The sequence below is a fragment of the Triticum dicoccoides genome, chromosome 2B (assembly GCF_002162155.2).
Source record: "Triticum dicoccoides isolate Atlit2015 ecotype Zavitan chromosome 2B, WEW_v2.0, whole genome shotgun sequence".
NCBI classification, from domain to species: Eukaryota; Viridiplantae; Streptophyta; class Magnoliopsida; order Poales; family Poaceae; genus Triticum; species Triticum dicoccoides.
The window spans coordinates 537917592-537925031 of NC_041383.1; positions in this window are offsets into that span (position 1 = coordinate 537917592).

Sequence of the window (7440 nt, forward strand, 5' to 3'; positions counted from 1 at the left end):
GAAAATGTACGACACGACACGAGGGCCACCTTGAAGAACTCTCAAAAATAAAATTGAAACCGGGATTTTCTTTGCGAGGAACCGATGCTCTGCCTGCCTACTCGGAAATGTACGACACGACATGGGGGGCACCTTGAAGAAACGTCAAAATGAAAATTGGAACCAGGATTTTCTTTGCGAGGAACCGACGCCCTGCCTACTCGAAAATGTACAACACGGGGCCACCTTGAAGAACCGTCAAAGTTAAAATTGGAATCGGGATCTTCTTTGCGAGGAACCGACGCCCTACCTACTCGAAAATGTACGACACGGATACAAGGAAACGAGGGGATCCAAATGGTGCAAACCTGAAGAACCGATGCAACAGAAGCAAGGAATCGAGGGGATCCGAATGATCCGAATCCATTTTTTATTTTATTGCACTCACAAACCCGAGGGAAAAAATTGAGAAGAACCCACCAAACCATTTCAACAAAATAAAAAAGGCGGCTAGTTTGTTGAGGGGGAGACGGGTATGCTGGCGAAGGCCACATCGAGCCAACCACGAGTACAGCAGCCCCGGCCAACCACGAGCGGATTCCACGGTCAACCTCAACTCAACAGTACACTGAGCAGCATCTGGACGCACACGGTTAAGTAGCAGGCGCATGCGTGTTTAATAGCACCTGCGCGCGTGATTGTCAGGTGTGGCAATTAAGGTCTGGCCGGCTTAAAAGTACAGTCTGGCCTCGTTCTCGTGAAACCGATGTGACCGTCTGACGCTCGTGCGAAGCGGACACCTGCTCATGTGTACAACTATGTACTACCAAATTTTTTGTACAAGAGACATCACATCACAGACCCGGTGCAAATCACATGTTAGCAAAATAACTCTAGCTCACCTAAAACAATTTGAACTAGATAGGTTCCACACCTGGTGGCTCGAGGTTCAGTCGGAGGAGCCATCCAGAACCGTCGTGATGGCTGGACCGAGTCTGTTCAACCGCGCCTACTTGTGTCACGTGCACGCAAAACGGGGCATAACGTGGTCCATATTACTTGAACTTGCCTGAGTCAAACTCAAACAAAAAAAGGAACCTGCTTGAGCGCTTTTAAATGGAGCGGACCCTGTGCGGCACGGTGATACAAACGAGCGGAACCTGGGCCAGGCCACATCACGCAGACTTTTCGTCAGTGCATGCAGACTAAAGCCGACAAGTACATGCTCTGCCATCGGCCTCCAATAATTCATCAAATGGGGAGGATAAGGTACCGCACCATGTGAGCAGTTCGAATCTTGATGCATGGTTCAACGGTTCTGATAGCTATTACTAGGGTAAGCTATGATAGAAAATCCTACTCCTATATATATATATATATATATATATATATATATATATATATATATATATATATATATATATATAATTGTGTCTACCGTAGCTTGCTAGGGAAATAGCTATCATAGCCACACAATGCATGCGCCGTTATCCGGGCTGGCCATGTGAGGGTTAAACTAAAGAGGCGTTTGTGGTGTGCTTTGCAGCCCATGTGTCATAGAAAAGCTATGCCACTGTCAGCATGCAGCGGTCCATGCTGCTGTACGTGAGTAGAAAGGAGGGGGCAAGGCTCCATGTGCAATGACACTAGCAGCATCTTTGGAACCTGAAGTCAAAACGGAGAAAGCCCGGGACGTTTATAAAGTCTCTGCATGTGGAGCACATGTGGTCTCGTCCATTTTTGCTGAAGTTTCCGCGCGGTACAAGTGCCATCCATTCTTCAGAGCAAGTTTAGGTGCTTCACTGCTAGTTTTTACTAAACAAATTGCAGATTTTTTTTTCACTTTTTTAGTTGCGTTTGTGGTGCTATGCCTAATCATTGCGAGCTGCCGCGTTTTGACCAATCATTGCAAGTTGTGGTTGCAGCAGCCAAATAGCAATGGACAGAGATACGACAACGATCACTCAGTCTGAAGTTACTGGTTTTCTGCAGTTTCTGCACGTTTATGTGAACAGAAGTAATACAGACACCGGTGCGCGTGGAGTACTAGCTAGCTATAAGTTACTGTATCAGCTAGGTAAGTTCATGCACCAGCTAGTTTAGCTAGTCAAACTTCGTGTATTCGCACAGAGACACTACGACCATCACTCCTTGTCAAAGCGACCGGGGGGAGCTATTTGTCTGAACCCTGGAATCTAAAGGTAGTCAGTCTCAAAATACCAATCTGTCTATTGTCAGAGTTCTGCTCTTTATTGGATCTCCAAAGTTATATTCTCCAAAGTTCTGAACCATCATTTTTTTCCAAGCTGGAGACAAGTGCATAGACGAGGTGGAAAGGTATGCATAATATTTGTTTCCCCTTGCTCTTGCGCCATCCAATCTGGACACAGGTGACTACGTGTTTCCAGAACGACACCCTTCAAACAAGAATTAGATGAATTCTGATGGGCCATCACAGTAGACACAAATATATTTTAGGCATTTAACTTCAGAGAACTAAGTGCAAGCAATACAAAGTATTTGGTCATAAAAGCCGGTCATGCATAATACAACAATGGCAAGGATACAAATATTCAAGCACAGTCGTGGTGGATAAAACAAGAGATCTCATAAATCAACAACACAGTTCGGCACCCAATACCATGGTCTGATGCTGATCAAAGAACTAGAAGAAAGATGTAAAGCAAGGCAGCTGTGTCCAGTTTGTATCTAGTCTCTGTGACGAGGTCGTTTGAATTGGGGGAGCACAGTCCTGGAGTTGTGCCTTCCGATCCCACATTTTTTGCATCGACGAGTCTGGGGCGGCTTTGGACCGGCATCGTGATCAGGGCAAGAAGATTTGTAGTGTCCTTTCTTGCCACAGACGCTGCATCTGCGTGGTGGAGCGGGAGGCTTCATCTTTGGTGTGCGATCAATGGCATTGGCTGACGAAGACGCCCCATTGTGGCGGAGACCATGATGCTGCGTTGTTCCTCGAGAAAACCATGGTGCAGTAGCGGTCTTACTGACACACACATCTGAAGCTTCAGTTTCAGACTGCCTTTTGTTGGTCCTCATCGGCTGTGCCCTACGAACACACGAACCTGACGATACGGGGTCTGGATGTTCAGGCTCGCTGTCTTCGCTGCTATGGCTGCGCTCAGGCATCTGCAGACATTCACATTCCTCGGTATGGTGTTCTTTAGAACCGCACACGGCGCAGGTCGCCGCTGGCTTCCCTTTTTGCTCCAGCACCGATTTCATCCTCTGAGATTTTGGACGACCACGAGAGGGCCTTCTTTGCGGCGGCAAAGGCGCATCGACGGGATCAGACGCAAGGTCAGGGGGCATTCTCTGCGGTGGCGAAGGGACGTCGACCGGTTCAGACGTGAGATCAGGGGGCGCAGCTTCACCGGCATATGCCCCTGAGTTCGGAATTTCTTCAGAAAGGGTAGTAGGAGACGTGCACCTCAAAGTTTCAGACCCGCACAAGCCAGCTGATTTGTTTTCTGCTTCTTCCGCAGCCATGGCATTCAGTTCTTTCTCCAGGGCTAGCAGTCGTTGCACGGCGTGGTTGAAGAGCGGGATGCTCATATTGCCAAGCTTGACAACCTGCAGAGCACGCACATATAAAATGTTGTGCCTAAACGTCTTAGACACCCCTAGGTCCGAGTCCTTCTGATAACATTTTAAGTGATCAGGAAGAACATCACGGGCATCCCTACTCCACCTTTTCAAAATGTAATGACTAGGGATTCGGCACACACCAACATGCACCATCACCTGAAATGGAAAGAGCAACTGGATCAAATCTCTCGTGTACTAAGGATGGATCAAATGTGATTGGAAATGTTTATGGTAAAAAAATACCTTCAGAGCATGCTGACAAAGGATACCCATGTGCTCAAACATGGCACATTCGCAACTGTAGGTATCGCTCTCACGGTCCACCATGATCTCATAGCTAACCTTACACCAATGAGCATGGCGACTCGAGTCCACGTGCTCCACGACAACATGCCCAGCTATTTCTAGGGCAAGCTATGATAGAAAATCCTCTTCGTCACCCTGGGTGAGGAATTCTTATTCCTCACCCCAGCCAGTTTCTATGCCCACGCTCAGAACCATAATCTGTGAGGGAAAACACGTTTGTGAGGTAATATTACAGTGTGGAAGGAGGAGCCAGTCACCGCTCTTACAGCTTGCATGCGAGTAAATTACTCCCTGTAGACGAGGAACCAGTCTGGCGCATCTTGACGTAATTTTATGGCCACACGAGTAATCTTACAGCAGCTGGGCGTTCTTGATTTTTTAGATATAAGGCTGCATTCCTTACATGTATTTTTTGTTAGTTCTTTTACTATCTCTATTGGACTGAGTACACCAGGTCTCTAGCAAAAGTGAAATATAGAAATGATTTAAGTAACACAGGCCATTATCACCATTCTGTGGAATGCATTTTTGGTAACAATAAGAAATACACGCAATTCATTCTATGCGCTATGAATATTTTGTTAACAGCGGAACAACAAAGTGGTCTAATAAATAGATTCTGTGTAGTGGTTTTGCTAAATATCTCACATAATAAAAACCATCCTCACAATTACAAATAAAATTCGTTTGAACACAATTGAGTGCTACTTAGCACTAAGTAACCAGCGGCATGAAAAAAATCAGAAATCACTACTGTATTACAAAACTGAATACTACCAAACTTGAAACTGACTACTGCCGAACTTGATCTTCAAGGAGCTAAATTTGCAGGTGACCAGAGATTTTACGTCAACTTCATCTGTTCAGCAAGCTCCCCAGCGACTGAAACGTTACTATCCATGAGCTGTAACCAACATAGTATCCTATTAATAGTACTGCACCCTTTAGGTTCGCTTTTCTTCTCACCAAAACCTAAATTTTGTTTCTGGTTACTAGAAAAAGAAAGTCTGAAATTTCAATTCAACATTACTAGTACCCACCATAGATACAGAGACATTAATGTCTATCCCTCGTACATTAACCATCATCCGATTGAACAGATTACTGACAAACAGAATATTTTCTCACAAGTGTACCAACACACAAGCACATATAACACTTGAACGGTTAACAGGCTTCGCTAACCTAAAACTGGAAACAATGTTGAAATCAAAGACATCACAGATGGATTTCGGATGTACCAAATTCATCGGAACCACATGAACCCATAACATGCCGGATGCATGGTATGAATGAAAAATATATATAGAAAAATATATAAACGGTCAAACTCTGTAACTACTGTTTCAATGCACACTAAACCATGTCTTTTTATCAAATTGTGCCACACACAATACTGGGAGTCATCATATTAAACTAGTATGTGTCTTGTAACTTTTTAAGACATTGTCTCACACCAAAGAGTCATCAAAATGAAACACATAATTGATCAGACACACATAATTGTGAGGCAAAATGCCAAACCTGCCAAGCTTATTATAGATGAATCAATGTTAAATGGAAGTATGGAACTAAACAAAAGCACATTTATTCTAGTGTTATAGTGGTACAGATATTTGAGGAAGAGGAAATTAACCATATTTTGAATGGATTGCTCTGTATGATATGAAAATAGGTTAACTGTGAACAAACCCAACATTTTCCATATATAAGAGCCCAAAGAAAAAAATGATTGTGTGGATCTTCTTCACAGTATCCATGACTGAGGAATAAATTAAACTGATAGAGACTAGCTAGAATTGCATGATTACTCACCAAACATAGAACATTCCCAACTGGTTTATGCTACAAAAAAAACAAGCAACAACCTGAACAAAAAAATATCAATTTTTCCTCTTACAGAAGATTACTCCTGGACTGAGGGCGGGTTAAACAAAAAACAAATCAACAAACTTTGACAGGCTGGATAAGGGTCAGGGTCCACCTCATGGTAATTAAAATAAATCTAACTCAGCTTCCATGAATATTTAGAGGCTGGGAGATGGTTAGTGTGCACCAACATAATGTTTCCAACCAGCCACGTACGAAAAATCTAGCGTACTATACATAGTCATGTTCGGCAGCTAATGTAAGAACTAGTAGGTAGAGGCGCGGCGGCACGCCGTGCCCGCGAGAGCCCAATTAATTGTTGTTGGTGTGGCAAGAAAAAAACAATTTAATATAAACATCACATGATCAAACTTCTGTCAATGCCTTTGTCAAGCTTACTGTATATCAATTTGTATCAGCGCATGTTCTTCCATGCCTCCTCTAGAGTTTTTTTTTATTTTCTCCTCTAAAGTTTTGATTGAAGGTGTCTAGCATCCTACAATACAAATCAAGCCAACATGAAAACAACCAGGGTGCAAGTACATTATCCCAAAAATGATATCTATATGTCAGACTCGGGCGCCTAAACTTGCATGTTGTTAAGTTACATCCTTGAAAATGTGTGGCAAAGTATAGCCGCACTCGAGAATGATCAGGGAAGTGGATAAGTTTAAGAAACAAAACCAACTATACACCGTCCTATTTCAAACAAAAAACTTAGGTCAATTCGAAGTGAAAGAAAAATTAAACTGAATTATGAAAACATTTCTAAAAGGGGCTATACATGTAACTATTTACCTGTCATTCATATATGCTCCTTCTGTAAAAGCATTTTCAAAAGGGACGGGGGCAGTATGTAAAGAAGGAGCATATACATAAGTTTCTCAATACCAGTTTGCTCACTTAACTTTCTTTTTGATAAACAATACGTTTTCTAAAAAAGAAGGAAAATGTACTCTTTGCTGACCGCTGAAGTAACTAAATATAGGTTGCTGCTGATTACAAAAAAGGTTAGATTACTTCAGTAAGTGCTTTTACACTCTAATTCTGGATATTGTTGCGCGCGGTACCATTGGAGATTGGTATTGAGCTCACATGGCTATGCTCAGTATCATTTACACAGCTACACTGAACGCTGAACATTGCTCTCTCTTTTTGGATGTTAAACTGGACTGAGTGCTCTTTTTGCCAGAAACATTATCCAAAGAGCCAAAAATACCGGTGACTTCCGTGAGTATCGACATATTTATAATTAGTGAAAATAGTGACCTAACTGGAGCCAAAAGCAAAAAGTGTTCAATATGTTTTCGTCGAAATTCCTCAAAAAGGTGATTGGATTTCTGTCAAATTCAGAAAACAGAACTGGCCCTTTTCGCTGGACTAAAAAGCAGGCATCGGTGTTTCCTAAATCTTGCCAAACCATATTTAAGAACTGCGGTCTGAAATCAGGCTATATCATGAATAGAATTGTCTCTGATCATGTATCTAACCTGAATACGGCTCTTACTGCTTAAACTGAAGATGTAGTTCTTCGACCATTAGAAATAATACTTGTGTGGCTGGATGTGGACCCACCTGATCAGCAGGTAGCATGCATTAGAAAATAATAACATCATCTTCATAACTGAAATAAAATTGCTGGCTAGTATCCATTTGCTAATAAAATCAATTCATAATTGA